The sequence below is a fragment of the Bison bison genome, unplaced genomic scaffold (genome assembly GCF_000754665.1).
Source record: "Bison bison bison isolate TAMUID 2011002044 unplaced genomic scaffold, Bison_UMD1.0 scf7180017864066, whole genome shotgun sequence".
Taxonomy (NCBI): Eukaryota; Metazoa; Chordata; class Mammalia; order Artiodactyla; family Bovidae; genus Bison; species Bison bison.
Window position 1 is genome coordinate 7,528,765 of NW_011494638.1, and position 15,877 is coordinate 7,544,641.

The 15,877-nt window shown below is 44.0% G+C and overlaps 1 protein-coding gene across 2 annotated transcripts in view; it reads left to right on the forward strand.

Moving 5' to 3' along the window:
- Positions 1-159: 159 nt before the first annotated feature.
- Positions 160-15,877, forward strand: part of FAM81A (family with sequence similarity 81, member A) — an 86,318-nt gene continuing 70,600 nt past the window's right edge. The window contains exon 1 of one of the 2 annotated variants that reach the window (XM_010836833.1): positions 160-466. The gene's annotated coding sequence lies outside the window, so the exon portion shown is untranslated. The remainder of the gene's footprint in view (positions 467-15,877) is intronic. The other variant, XM_010836831.1, reaches the window with a different exon arrangement.

Here is a 15,877-nt window from a genome sequence, read left to right on the forward strand (position 1 = left end):
CATTTTTGCGGGGGCCAGGCTTAGGGGAGAGAGAGCTGAGTGTGGCCCATGTGACTTGCTGCCGGCGAGAGGGTTAACTGCATGCTGACGCGAAGGGATGAAGTTGGGCATCGAGCACGACTGGCATTGCATTTTTGCGGGGGCCGGGGGAGGTTGCATGCTGGCACACCAGCAGAAGCCCCGAGGGACTGTTTGGGGGAGCTGGGGTGGAGCACACATTGCCAGGGGGCAGTGTTCCCAGTCAGCTGTCCCGCTACTCAGAGCTGAGTGACCTTCGGTGGATTCATCTCTCTGCCCCCTCCCCACCCTTCTCTCATCTTTAAAAGGAGGGGCTCGGGTTCTTTGCAGTTCCGGGGTGCTGCCATGGTACTGAGCTGAGAAGGGCCCCCCAAGTACTGCAGGTGCCGGACATACAAGCCTTAGCCACTACCAGGAGTTTCCATTAATTTGCTCTCAAAGTGGTAAGGTATGTTATCGTTTTGTGAAAGATTGTGGAGAGAAAGCAGTGGCTTGATTAGAGAGTGGTTTCTCATGATGCACAGGTAGCCTCTTGGGTGCTCTAAAGTCGTGAAGAAAATCAGGGTTAAAGCTCCTAGGTTCTTGTTTCCTGTAGTTAATCTAATAGGAAAGTTTGTATTTGAACAGGTAGAATCAAAACCCAATAGTGGCAGGCAGCAGCAAATTAAGTGAGTCATTTCTTCAGTATGCACGAGGTTGTGTGTGTGCGCGCGCGTGCTTGTGTGGCTGCGCTCACGCCCTCATCTTAAAGTCTGTGTGTCAGTGTCAGAAATTATTTCATAGGAGTAAGCAGAAATAATGCTCGAATGATTTGAATCCACGAAAGTGCAGCTCTCTGAGAAGCAGGGATGAACATTTGCTGCTTGTTCTTTAAATGAGTTGGGTCTGTGAAGGTAACTCAGCTTTTACTGAGAAACCTCCCTAAGCATTTGCCCACTGGGGTATGTGGAGGGTGGGTGGGTAGTAGTGCTTCTGAGACTCAGTCAGTTGTATCACCTCTTCTGTCCTTGACGTTGTCTGGGGCCCGTTTCTATATTCTCAGTTCATGAATTTCTCTCTTCCTGGGAGAGGGAAGGGAGGCAATGCTCTGTCCGGCTTTCTGCTCCAAAGCAAACCTTGATACTCCTTCCAGTGTGATTTCATCTGTATAAAAATGTGGTTTGGGAAGACACATTTTTCAATGTTAATGAATAAGCTTCTGCAAACTTGTTTACCCGAAGGTTTAATAATCTTAAATGGTTTACATATTAGAAATCTGATAACATTCAGATACCAAATCATTACTGCCCAAGAATACCGCCACTAAGCCCTAGGAATCCTTTAATGAATCACACCTCATTACCCTTGGATCCCTTAGTAACAAACTATTCAGCCTCCTGTCCTGTAGGCTGCTCGCCTGTGTGCTCCAGCCTGCCTTTCAGTCTCTTGTTTTTGTACCTCCTGCAGCCACTTGCCTTTGTGGTCATTTTGCTGCAGCTGAGTCCATCTCCTGTCCCTTCCCTAGCTCCAGAGGCTGAGTGAACAAGTTCCCTCAGAACATCCCTCTCTCATCTCACTGGTGCACTCGCTTCCCAGTGCCGCCTCCAAACCATTAACCCATCCCTAACAGTCTTCTCTACAGTTCTTGCCATCTGCTTGTGCTCCAAACCCTCCTTCTTATTGTCTGAGACAGTGCTTGCCCAACCTAGTGGCTCTTCAGAATCACCTGGAGCACTTTGAAAAACATGGCGCTTCAGACTCTCCCAAACATACCACATTAGAATCATCAAGGTTGCTGCTGCTGCTGCTGCTAAGTCGCTTCAGTCGTGTCCGACTCTGTGCGACCCCATAGACGGCAGCCCACCAGGCTCCCCCATCCCTGGGATTCTCAAAGCAAGAACACTGGAGTTCTTGGAGCTGGTGGGAGTGGGGGTTGGAGAACAGGAATGAGGCAGTCTGTGCTTTGGGAAAACTGGCAGAACAGGTCTTCAGATATTTTCAGGAACTGATTTTATGAATCCAATCCTTGCATCTCCTCATATCCCTTCATGGTGACATCAGTTCCTTGTGACTAGCAGAAAACCTTTGCAAAGATAAGTTCTTGTTTGTGTGAACTCCTCCTTTTCCAAAAAGTGAACTGATGTGCCAGTTGCTCATTGGGTCCAACTCTTTGTGACCCCATGGACTGTAGCCTGCAAAACTCCTCTGTTCATGGGATTCTTCAAGCAAGAATACTGGAGTGGGTTGCCATTTCCTTCTCCAAGTGATCTTCCCAACCTAGGGATCGAACCCGGGTCTTCCCGCATTGCAGGCAGATGCTTTACCTTCTGAACCCCCAGGGACGCTTCACCAAAGTCACATATATTGACCTTCTCCTACTACCTCTTTGGAATAGTTTCTCAAAGCTATCTGAGGTGCTGCCCTGCTGGCTGCAGTCCTCTTTCTGTGCCAAATAAAACTTAACTCGAAACTCTCACATTGTACATTTTTTCTAAGTCGACAGAATCATTTCATTTGATGCTACAAAAAAAATTAACAAACAAACATGATTAACTAACTTGGTTCTCTTTTCTACCTTGTCTCTTGCGGATGATTTTGGTGTTTATGTTGAGGTTCTATTAATTCACTGAGTTCTTGAAGGTCATTCCTATCAACTCCTGTGGCCTTAGTTTCCACATCAATGCCTCACTTCTTGGACTTGTGTAGTCATGGGAATTTTTTCCACCTTCAAGATCTGGATGTCAGTTTTCTTGGCTGATTTTTCCCACCTACTACACCAGACTAACCATCACTGAGGACTCTGGTCCCTTAGTCACTTGGTGTTCCAATCCTTTTATGGCTCTCTTTCTCTATTTGGAGGATATACTATCCAGCCATTTTGGTTTTGTCTGGAATCCCAAATCCTTTGTCTTAACATGTTGGGCTTCTCATATTCCAGTCGTCAGTCCAAAATCACCCTCAACATCTGCTTTTTCTTCTCCCAGTCTGCCATGTTATCTGCCAAGTTATCACAAAGACCTTTCCACTGGTTCCACTGCAGATTTATGCTAGCTCTAATTTCACTAGGTCTTACTTTTCTGTTAAAAAAGAAATCCATCTTTTATGAAATCCAAGCTGCATTTCTTTAGAGGTGATGCCAAACTTTTCCATTCCTTAAACATCCAGTCAATTTCCTTCTTTTTTTTTTTTATTGATGAGATTAAGGATGTTTACATTGGAGCTAACTGCCCTTTGCTTTAATGTAAGTTTCCACTGTACCCTCTTCACTACCCCAAGCGTTTTTTTTAAAAATATATATATATTAGTTATTTATTTGGCTGCATCAGGTCTTAGTGAAGCATGCAGGATCTTTTAATTGAGGCATGTGGGATTTAGTTCCCTGAGCTGAGCCCCCTGCACTGGGAGCTTGAAGTCTTAGCTGCTGGACCACCGGGGAAGTCCTTAAACATTCTTTCTTAATTCTTCTTTGACCTTCTTTATTTTCTTCATCCCACGAAGAAAATGTCTGTCAGTCTCTTACCCAAGATTAACTTGAGCACTCTGCATGCTGTATCCTGTGGACTTTGCCTGTTTCTTCTGCCTCTTTTGGGAACTTGCTCCATTTGTTATTCCCTTTCTCTAATTTCTTTGGTCCCTCCTTCGTCCCAGCCTTCGAGCTCCGCTTTTAGCCAGATTTTGCTCAGCTCCCCCAGATGCCTTCAGACTTCCATTTCCAGCCATGCCTTCTGAATTTCATTCAGAATTTTTTAAAAAGAATTTCATTTATTTATTTTTAGCTGTGCTGGTTCTTCCTTGCTGCATGATCTTTTCCCAGGTTGCGGAGATCGAGGGCTACTCTCTAGCTGCGGTGCATGGGCTTCTCATTGTGGTGGCTGCTCTTGTTGTGGAGCAACAGGCTCTAGGGCGTGTGGACTTCAGCAGTTGTGGCTCTCAGACTCTAGAGCACGGGCTCAGGAGTTGTGGTGCACAGTCTTAATTGCCCGCGGCGTGTGGAATCTTCCCAGATCAGGGATCGAACCCGTGTCTCCTGCATTGGCAGGTGGATTCTTTACCACTGAGCTGCCAGGGAAGCCCCATTCAGAATATAACACCCAGAAACCCAGCTATTTTGTCTCTAAAGAGCTCTTCCTCCTAGCTTCCTTAATCTTTTTTCCCTTTTTAACTTTTTATTTTGAAATAATTCAGATTTACAGAAAAGTTGCAAGAATGATTTAAATAATTCCTGTATACTTTTCATCCAAATTCTATAAATATAACTGTTTACCACACTTGCTTTTTCTTTCTCACACATTCACTCTCTCTCTACACACACACACGCACACATCATGCACAGACTCGCACATATATATTTGTCATTTTTCCTGAAACTTCAGAGTAAGTTATAGACATGATGCCCCTTTACCTCCCTCTCCAGTATGTCAGTGTATAGTTCCTTAAAAGAGATACATTTTCTGATATAACAAGCAGCAGAATCAGTACATTAACATCGATTCTATTGGTACTGTTATCTATTCTATAGACCTTATTCAAGTGTCACCAAAAGTCCTAGTAACATGTTTTAGAGCAAAAGAAGGGGAAAAATCTTTAAAAAAAAACAAAACAAAACACAAAAGCCTCCTACTTGTCCAGGATCCATTCCAGACCTTGTGCTTTTCTAGTTGCCTTGTTCACTGCCTTTATTCTGGAAAGTCCTCAGTCATTCTCTTGTCTTCCATGATCTCAGCACTTAGGAAGGGCGAGGCTGGTGGTTTTGTAGAATACCCTTTAACTTGGGTTTGGAGTTCTCTTGGGGTAGATCCAGGTTATCCATCATTAGGGAAGCCTCCTAAAGGGAGATCCCATCTCCCTCTTGGTGCACTGACACGATTTCCATGCTGTTTTATGCTCTCTGGGACCTGCTTTTGCTCTCTTGGGTTATTCTGACTTTGCTACTCTTCACACCCCTACATCCAACCGGTTGCTGAGTGTTGCAGTGCTCCCTGCACCATCTCCCTTAGGACATCCCTTCCTTTCCATTCCTCCTTTCTGTCCTGTTGTGGAGTCAAGGCCTCTGTACGTGGTCCTGGTAACTGTTTATCGTGGCTTACCACCAGGAGCCCCTGTACATGGCAGTTTTCAGCAGTCAGTATGTCCTCTGCTCTGTCCTCCCTCCACCTTTTCTCAACCTGTCCAGCCTTTACTTGACCCACCTCTTTGAATATCCCACTCACGTGCCTGATTCTCAACTGCACTTCTGGCTGGCCCAGTTCAAACCCATCCTGCCTCTTGCCTGGAGGCAGCCCCACCCCTCAGCTAGTGAGAGTCTCTTCACTCCTGCACGGTGGCTTGTCTGTTCTAGTTCCCTGTTGAAGCGAAGCTCTTGAGTGCGGGGGCTGTGTCTTATTCAGCACTGCAGAGGCTCAATGAGTATTTGTTGACTGGACTAACTGACTTGATTAAAATCATTAAGCAAAGGCGCAGGCTGACCTTAGAGTTATCTGCCATGTGGTACATGGTGGTGGGTGTGAAACCTGTGCTTTACTCCAGGAGTCAGGTGGGTGTGGGCTCAAAATAAGGCCTCTTAGCAAAATGATACGTAATTCAGAAAGGTATTTCCATGTTGTAAGTGGAGTAAATGATTCTCTCCCGATGACATCTTAACTTCGCATCTACGTGTCAAGACAAAGAGAGGGCAGATTGGCTTGAAAAAGAGTAGAGAAACCTACTAGCATATTAAAAATGGCCCATCGATTTCTTCACACCCCAAGTGAGCAGCTGAATGTGTGAGGAGCAGTTTCTCAGGCTCACATCCTCCCTCGAGCCCTGGAACCACCTGTTCTCTCCTCCCCATTGTCTGGCCTTCTCCCCTGCTCCCGTCAGCACTGCCTTTCTCCCTCCACACTCCCTTCACTGTCTCCTCTTCCTTATTTCACTCTTTCTGCCTATTCCTATCTCTTAATAAATCTGTGTTCTTCCCTCTTTCTAGTTTGATGATTTTATTTTTTGACTTCTTGGATACCGTTTGACATTCTGTGGGTTTTTAACATAAAAACAGGTGAAAAAGGATAAAACAATTTGGCTTTGTATTTCAGTGGTTTTTTTTTTTTGATCCCCTCCCCTCCAAGGGCCAGGCTTCCCAGGTGGCACAGTGGCAAAGAATCCCCCTGCCAATGTAGGAGAGCCGGGTTCTTCCCCTGGGTAAGGGAGATCCTGTGGAGCAGGAAATGGCCACTCAGTCCAGTATTCTTGCCTGGGAAATCCCATGGACAGAGAAGCCTGGCAGGCTACAGTCTATGGGGTCACAAAGAGTCGGACATGATTGAGCACACACATACTCCCAAGCATCAGTAGTTCTTGGTATTTAAAAATGTAGTTATCAGTGATAATGAAATTTTGTTTTTTCTTTGCCACACAGAATGTGGGATCTTAGTTCTCCCAACAGGAATCAAACCTGTGCCCTTGAAGTGGAGGCATGGAGTCTTAACCACTGGACTGCCGGCAAAGTTCTGAAATTGGTTTATTTGATTATCTTTCTGCTACAGCAAGAAAATTACCAGGAACATACTGGTTGATAAACATCGAAAGACCTGAAGTTTTCAGTCTCTGTTAAGGCAAAATTGGTATTTGTGGATCTGATTGCAGGATGGTGAGTTGTCGAGGTTACTGGAACCACAGTATTCCTCCTCATGATGTACCTCATTGCCTGGCTGTGGTCAGCCTTTTTTCTGTCCTAAGAATGCTTTTGTGTGGATGACGTCTTTGGACAGAGTAGCTACAGAAGTGAAGGCAAAAGATTCTGCTGCTTGACTGAGTGGGGCTGGGAATAACAGGCGTGTTTATGTGGGAGAGAATGAGTAGGGTTGCTTTTGCACTATGAAATTCTTAAAATTGTTTTACCAGGAAGATGTTATTCAGAAACCTCTGGTGCCTTCAGTTCGTTTTTTGTTTATTTCAGATTTCTTTTTTTCCCCCTGGTTTTAATTATCTCTAGAAGAGCTCAGGAGGCCTCCCATACTCTCTCTAAAATAGTTATAATATTAATGTGCTGAACTCAAGTCATTCCTCCAAATAAAAGAGTCTCTCACAGACCCCTGTGTTCAGCAGAGAAGTCCAGCCCCTCCCCGCTGTGTGTGAGGAAAAGGGCAGAGACCGGAGGCTGGATCTTTCTTCCCATCCCCAGTCTTTAGCTTTTCAGCCAGAGATTCGTGTCGGGTAGAACCCCAGAGTCACGACTAGCGTTGTGTCTGTGTGAGTATAAAGTATAGACTCCTGATGCCTTCCCTTCTTCTGTTCGATCCTGGATGCATTGCAGGTGGAGGTGGTTTAGGAGGGAGAGAGTTTACGCTGGTTTTTAATAATACTTTTTCTGTTCTAGCTGGTGCCTTTGGCAGATTCCCTTTTTAACACTCGGTAATGTGTCTTCTCTAATGCCTTCTTTAATGCTAGAAAGAAAAGTTGCCAAATATAGTTGTTGATCATACTAAAACACCCGAAAGGTAGTACGAACACACTTGTGGTGTGGGTGTGGGCACGGGCATGGGTGAGAGCCCGTCCCCAGTGCAGGGGACCCTGAAGCAGCCTGCCGAGCTCACAGCTGGAAGGGACCTTGAGTCAGCAATTGATGTGTCACTTGGGCAGGGCCACCGACTAATTAGAACCATAGGCCTTACCAAGGAAGAACGAGCAAATGAAGAAATGTTTATCAGCGTCTGTGTAGGGACACTGTACTGGGCTTCCGGGGCTTACAGACTCACGGGGTATGTAGTCTTTGCTGCCCCCCAGCAGCTCAGCTGGGGAGACAGAATCCAGGAGAAGTTCAAATAACAATAGAAGATTTAAATAGCATTTCAAAATAGCTGTTATTAATAGATGGGAACAGAAACCAATCTGTTTTTGCAGGGGTTCTCCTAAAATTGTTAGCATCATTTTAAGCTGTGCAGAGTGGATTAGAGCAGCATTGTGGCCATTCCTTGGGTTCCAGGGGTCCTGGTGATTTCAGTTTCCACTCATGAATCCCTCTGGGCCTGCCAGAGTCACATGTGTGCTGCATATTTACGGGATCCCACCAGTTATGCAGTGGTCCCTGACTTGACCGGAAGGCCACTGTAAATACTTTGAACATTTTGAAGTTCGTTTTTGCAGGGGTCAGAAATACAGCCACGCTTCACCTTTCCAGTCTCAACAGAATTCTGGTGAATGCATTAGCGTGGAGGGGAAAGGAAAGAATTCTTGCAAAGTGAAATCAAGGCCATTTGCACAAAAGCAATTGGAAATATCTGTCTTGGGACCCTGTGGCATAGTTGGGTGGGAGGGAAATCTCACACTCTCCCTGGAGCCTAATGCATTTGGAACGCTGTGCTGCTGTCTCTTACTGGGCAGCCCAGAGCCTGAAATAAGGGTGATCAGGGGCTCCATGAGGGCTTTAATGAGGGTCCTGGGCACAAGTCTCATTTGGTGCCCACAGGTGTGTGCTAAGTCACTTCAGTTGTGTCCAGCTCTTTGCGATCCCATGGACTGTAGCCTGCCAGGCTCCTCTCCTGGGATTCTCCAGGCAAGAATACTGGAGTGGATTGCCATTTCCTTCTCCAGGGAATCTTCCCACCCCAGGAATTGAGCCATGTCTCTTTAAGTCTCCTGCATTGGCCCACAGGGAACAGGTGCAAATTAGCAAACTGGGAGTTGTTCAGCTGATACAGAATTTCAGTTTTAGAAGATGAAAAATTTCTAGAGATCTGTTGCACTGTGTGAATAGTTAACACTGTGTTGTAAACTTACAAATGTTTAAGGTAAATTTTTTTACATGTTTTTAACCACAGTAAAAATTGAACAGTAAACTTACTTTAACTGAACCATTTTGTCTTTTAAATCCAGGATCAGGTGTGTTTCCTTGGTTTTGATAGCTAGAAATGGGCAATTTCTGCAGTTTTTGTTTGCGTGTCTTCTCTTGGTTCATTCTTTTATGCAATAAATTTTTACTTAAAGTTTTGTCTTGAAAATAGCATACTCATTGAAGTATTTTGAAAAGAAGGAAAAGTAGAATAGAAATGTATCCAGTGCCATTGTTTATATATTGATTTATTTCTTTCCACTATTTAAAAAAAAAAAAAAAAACAACATTATTGTAATAGGACTTCTAACTTGAACCCCTGCCACAGTCTCCAGAATGGCTGAGGGATTTCTGGGTTGCTGGGGTAATGTGCTGTTGAAAAAAATGTTAGGCTGTGCCAGGTAAGCTTCATTTGCCATTGACCTAATGTGTCCAAAGAGGGACGTTTTGGTATGAGAATGCCCAACATCCTAGAGGGAGAAGGCGATGGCACCCTACTCCAGTACTCTTGCCAGGAAAATCCTATGGATGGAGGAGCCTGGTAGGCTGCAGTCCATGGCATCGCTTGGAGTCGGACACGACTGAAGTGACTTAGCAGCAGCATCCTAGAGGCTGTGTAGGGCTTTATGATGGGCTTCCCAGGTGGCACTAGTGGTAAAGAACCCACCAGCCAATGCAGGAGGTGTTGGAAACACATGTTCAATCCCTGGTTGGGAAGATCCCCTGGAGGAGGGTATGGCAACCCACTCCAGTATTCTTGCCTGGAGAATCCTTGGACAGAGGAGCCTGGTGAGCTATATTCCATAGGGTTGCAAAGAGTCAGACACTATTGAAGTGACTTAGCATTCACACATGCAAGACCTTATAACATTCCATCCTTTGTGACTTACCCAGATTTCCCCCCGATCCACCTCATAACCATAATGCATCTACCTCCCAAAGTATGCCAACCCAGTATATTTTAGTAAAGATGCTCATTTCTTCTCCAAAATTCTGACCAGGTGTTGGGAGAGGGAAACTGCCTGTCTTTAAGTAGGAGACAAGGGGTGCTTATTTGTGCACATAATTCAGAGACATTCCCCCAGTCTGCACCGTGTCTTAATTTATGGAAAGCTCTTTGACTTTCTTATCAATCTGGATACTTTGGCTTTGAAAGTCATCATCTGTGGCCTCAGTTGCACAGCCCTCTTCCTCTTCCTTTTACTGAAAACACATCATTTGCTCAGATATGGGCTCTTCACACCACAGAACAATATTAGTGATTTGGCACAGAGTGGGGTGGGTTGGGAAAGCAGCCCCAAGTCACAGGAGCAGGCAAGCATGCAGAGAGGGGCCCAGGGGTGTCCGATGGGAGAGGGATGGAGGCAGGTGAGGGTGGCCTATGCACCCGGAGGGGCAGTAGGTGTCTTGTCCTTGATGACTCATCCATCTCTCCTGGCCCCAGGTTGGGCGAGTGCCCCACCTTGGAGAGGTAGAGGAGAGGGAGGTGGCAGAGGTAGAACTTAAAAATTTATGGGGTCACCTAAATTGTGGTGCCATGGAGTAAAGCTCTGTTTCCAGGCCCTGGTTATGGTTTTATATAGTATTGAAAATCCATTTTCAAATCTTGTTCTTTAAAAAAAAAAAAACCCTAACATGATAGATAGTAAATCTTTTCCACGTTACTTCATACTCTTTGTAACCATTATTTTAAATAGCTATAGATGTCCTTTGAGTGGATGTGCCATGTTTTAATTTTCATTTCAGTTCAGTTGCTCAGTGGTGTCTGACTCTTTGCAACCCCATGGACTGCAGCATGCCAGGCTTCCCTGTCCATCACCAACTCCCAGAGCTTGCTCAACCTCATGTCCATCGAGTCAGTGATGCCATCCAACCATCTTATCCTCTATCATCCCCTTCTCCTCCTGCCTTCAATCTTTTCCAGCATCAGTCTTTTCCAGTGAGTTAGTCCTTCACATCAGGTGGCCAAAGTATTGGAGCTTAAGCTTCAGCATCAGTCCTTCCAATGAATATTCAGGACTGAGTTCCTTTAGGATTGACTGGTTGGATCTCCTTGCAGTTCAAGGGACTCTCAAGAGTCTTCTCCAACACCACAGTTCATTTTAATTTACTACTGTTTTATTGGTGGACATTTAACCAATAGGTGTTTATAGAGATGTTAACGTCTAGATGAGATCACATATTAAGTATGGAAACAGGCATGAAGGGTAGAGATTTGATGGAGATTAGTTACTATTGCCTTGTAATTCTAATCTGGTGCTCCCCAGAATGTACAGGGCAAGTTTGAGTTCTGTGCATGTCCTTGAAGGACTAACAGTTTGACTCCCTTCAAGCTCATGATCTTTACAGATTTGTGTTTTTTTTTAAGGTGGGGACAGGAGGAACTACTTTCTTTTTCAGTGATATAATGACAAATAAATTGAAAAAGTAAAGTGTTATACGTTGAGTTGAAGCCTCCTGTAGTCCTCTGTCTCCCACTGAGAGATGAATATGACCCTGATTTGGTGTTGGTCATTTCCTTGTTCATCTTTAGATATTATAGATTTGGCAGGTTAATAAGCACATTTTAAACCTTTATGATGTCATAAATGTCAGCCTTTAAAATGTCATCATCATGTCCATATCCTTCTTCAGCTTGCTTTTTTACTTAGTATGTGAGATTCATTCATTTTGGACTTGACATTTTGATCCAATTTTTCCACAGCTACTAGTTCTTTCATTTCATGACTGTCACAGTTTATCCATCCATTTGCCTAATGATGGGTGTTCAGTTCCCCTCTCTGCCCACTTTTTTGCTCTTAGAAGACAGTGCTGCCTTAAGTATTCTTCTAAAGGTCTCCTGTGGACGTGTGTGAGAAGCTTTTGGGGCAGTTCTTGGCAGTGGAATTGTTGGGCCATGAGGCTTGTGTATCTTCAGCTTTCCTAGATCTTGAAGGTTGCTTTCCAAAGTCATGGTACTGACTCTCATTCCCAGCTGGTGTTCCCATTGTCCCTAGGGTCCCCTGTGTTCCTGTTCACACTCATCTGCCAATCTGATGGGATAAATTGGTATTTCTTGTGTTTTTATCTTTTGCAGCAAGCTAGATTTATTTCATAATTTGCTTTTACTGGCCACAGCAGAGCCAATGTTAGGGAAAAAAAACCTGTTAAAATTCTTATTCTTTCTACAGTATCCGTTTGAGATTTTTCTAAGCAAGGAAGCCATTTAGAAATCTATTAAGAGACTTAAATGTTAGATTATGACATAGTTATTCTCTTCCCAGTAAGCAGAACCACACCCTGTATAATTTGGTGTCATAATCCCAGGTGACTACACCTGCTGGCGGAGACCAGGTAATTGCCACTCAGCTGGTCTCTGCTGTAGTCTGTTGGTTAAGAGCAAGTCCCAGGTTCCTCCACACTCAGGGAAGGGTTTACACTGGTATGAATTCCTGAGAGTGAGGAGCGTGGGGGCCACCTGCATAGAAGCCTGGCTTTCACAATAGGGAGTACGTGGTGATCACCATGTTTCAGCATCGTGGTTTAAATAGTCAGCCTTGTTAGGACAGTCAGAGACGTTCAGATTTCAGAAGACTGACTTACCCAAGTCCAAGTCTCATCAAGGGTGTCATTTCAGAGTAGTAATTCATAAGAGTAGCTGGCTGTTAGCCTGGGCCTCGAGTTTGCTGATTCCTGTGTCTTCTCCTTTTATGCACATCCGCACTGGAAACTAGATGATGTGCTTGAGGAGTGTGGGCTCAGGGCAGGAGGAGTGAGCAGGATCTTCTTAGTGGTCCGTGTCACTGAGCCCTGAGAGCTTAATGCATCCCTCTCCATAATAGGGTTCTTCCTGCTGCCCCAGGTTCTTGGAAACACTGATCAGTTTTGCCTCTCCGTACTCTGCTTTTCCTAAACACGCTGTATGTCCCATCTCCCTTTCTGGTTGCACATTCCTTCTTTTGTCAGAATATAATTTAATTGATTAAATTCAGCATTTTGAAATGACTTTGTTTTAGTCCTCTATCCTTGAGATTGATTCATCCAGCAAACACTTATTGATCAGCTAGACGCCAGGTGCTGGGAATTGAGCTGTGGACAGTACAGCTTCCCATGGAGCTCACAGCATAGAGCCGAAGACTGACAGTGAGCCAGTGATCACAGGTGTGGTGACTGCCATGTTTCACTTGTAAGCACTGGCAGGATCTTGGGTTGTTCTGACAGGTCTGCTGACTTCATCCCTTCTTGATTCTTTAGGTTTCATGGTCAGTCTCATCCAAACTTCAGTTTTGGAAATAGCTTGCAATTTGCCCCACTGACTTTTTAATACTACCTGTGTTATTTCATAGAACAAAGGGAAAATAAGAGACCAAAAAGTTGAACCAAACCCTAATTATAAATAGTATTTCAGTGTAAATACCATCAGCCAGGAGCTGCCTAACAGTGACAGTATGTCCATTTAATGGAATATTATACAGGCATTAGAAATTGTGATATGTATCTTCATATATTGATAGAAAAATGTTCAGGATATAACATCATTTAGGAAATGCAGGGTACTTATAGTAAGTATAGAGTAGGATGTTGTTTTTTTCAAAAAGGAAAAATTATATATATCCTGAAAAGAGATCTCAAAAAAAGGTAAACTGATATAAACATCAACACTTACTGAGTGGTGATTTTCAATTTGTTCTTCATGCATTTATGTAGAGCCTAAATTTAAAAATTACTTTATTAACCATGAAAAGCATTTTTTCACGTTAAGAAAAGGTGTTCTTTAAAATGTTCCAAATTTCTTCATACAAAGTACGTGTGTTGCAAGGCATTTTGTGTGTGTGTGTGTGTGTGTGTGTTGCTCTGGTTTTGAAAGTACAAGTGATAGTGTGGTGTCAGTCCAGCAGTAACCTCAGTGTATATTTGTGCCAGGAGAAACAGCTTTGGCCAAATGAAAGAGTGATAGCAAGTACCTAATGATTTCCCCCACTAGCTCCCCACAATGAACAGCGTCACTTTAAGCAAATGAATACTATTTGCTGAACTTTTTATATGTTTTAGTTTTAAAGGTAGATATATTTTCTATCAGATGTGATGAAGGGATATTAACTATGGGAGAGAAAGGAAGTGCCTTTTCTGGAAGCATATCAAGTGCCCTGAGGCCAGACTGTTCCGGACACCCTGCCACCTCCTTGTGGATGATGCCTGCTGATGAAGAGGCAGGGCCCTTAGGCCCAGATCCCTGCTGTCTTCCTTCCTGTGATGTCAAACCAGTTGCTGAACATTTGTAAATCTCAGTTTCCTCTGGTTAAATGGAGGTGATAAGATCAGTCCCTTCACGAATAATTGTGAGGATGAATTTCATTAATGTCCATAAACACGCTGCTTGAGTGCCTGACTAGGTGTCAACACCCCAAAAAGGGAGCAGCTGTTAGTTCTGTGTCCCCAACCCGGTAAGTTGAGGCCAGCCTGCTAGGATCATACAGTTACTGGGGGAGCCAGGCTCCAAGTAAGGACCATGCTGATCCCATCACCCTTGTCTTCCATGATGGAAAGGTATGTCAGACTGTAGCCATAGCAAGGGAGAGGGGAAAGGAGAGACAGTGCAGGGAAGGAACATGGCCCGTGGAAAGGGGAAGTGAAGAAGAGGGAAAGAGAAAAAAGGAAGATGGATGGAGAGGGGTGGGTGGGAAAAAAGAGAAAGAAAATCAAATGACAGGAGGCAGTGAGGGGAGGAAGAAGAGCTGAAGAGCCATGGGGAGAAAGGCGGAAAGGAGCCCTGGGGGAACCCTCTGTCCTCCTCCCTCCCTGGCCCCATCCCATGCCTCCTAGTCTGGATTCTGGTGCAGCATCTACCACTGTGACCTCTCCCCTATTCTGAGCTGCTCTCGCAGCTGGCCATTCACCACCCTTGAGTCTTCCATTTCTGGTCACTCCTCGCTGCACCAGGACAGAGTCCATGCTTGAGCCTGGCCTCTGAGATCAGTTAGGGAACACTCCCACCTTCTTCCTAGACATGCCTTCCACTGTTCTCCGCCCTCTATCTTTTCACTATTTTTAACTATAAGAAAATCAGTTTTTTTTTTTTTCCCACCACCGCGTTACAACCACTTTATTCATAAATGCTTTGCCCTTTTTTTTTTTTTAATTCTGACACTTGGTAGAACATATCAGTGCTGTATTTTAATAGTAAACTGAAAAACTACATTTTAATTTTTCTGTAAAAATTGTCATTTTAGTTTGTTCATGTATCATTTTACATTAACATATAATAATAAATAAAGTATAATAATATTAAAGTATAATAATACTCTAGTGTCATCTTGTTTAGAAAAATAGAACTATTGCTTGGCATTAATATCTCCTTTTGTCATTAAAATATCATATATATGTATCTGAGAATATATATACATATGTATATACCCAGGGTCTTCCTAACCACAAATAAGTGTTTTGGTTTAGATAAGAGCATTTTCCTTTACTCTTATGTGAACCTCCAAATTCTATTGATACATTGCATATTTTAGGCATTGAGATTTTGTTTTTTCTTATTTCTTTTACTTCTCCTGTCCTTGCTTCACCTACCTTCCCTTCCCTAAATTTTCCCAAGTTTCTAACCTCATAAACTGGAGTTTGATACTGTAACAGGGAAACATGGCACAATCAAAACAGTGTAGCCCCTAGACGTCCCTGTTCATATTACAGACCCACTCGTAGTGCTGCAGGGCAGATTTATAAAATTCGCAGGAGCTGGAAACTTAAGGCAGTGGGCAGAACTGACAGTGGGAAGATCTGGAAAGAATATTTGAGATGTCACTTAATCCAGTGACTTTGAATCCAATTAAAAATCCATTGTTTATTTTGAATCCTTCAGTTCAGTTCAGTTCAGTTCAGTTGCTCAGTCGGGTCCGACTCTTTGCAACCCCATGAATCGCAGCACGCCAGGCCTCCCTGTCTATCACCAACTCCCAGAGTTCACCCAGACTCACGTCCATCGACTCAGTGATGCCATCCAGCCATCTCATCCTCTGTCATCCCCTTCTCCTCCTGCCCCCAGTCCCCTCCCAGCATCAGAGTCTTTTCCAATGAGTCAACTCTTCGCAT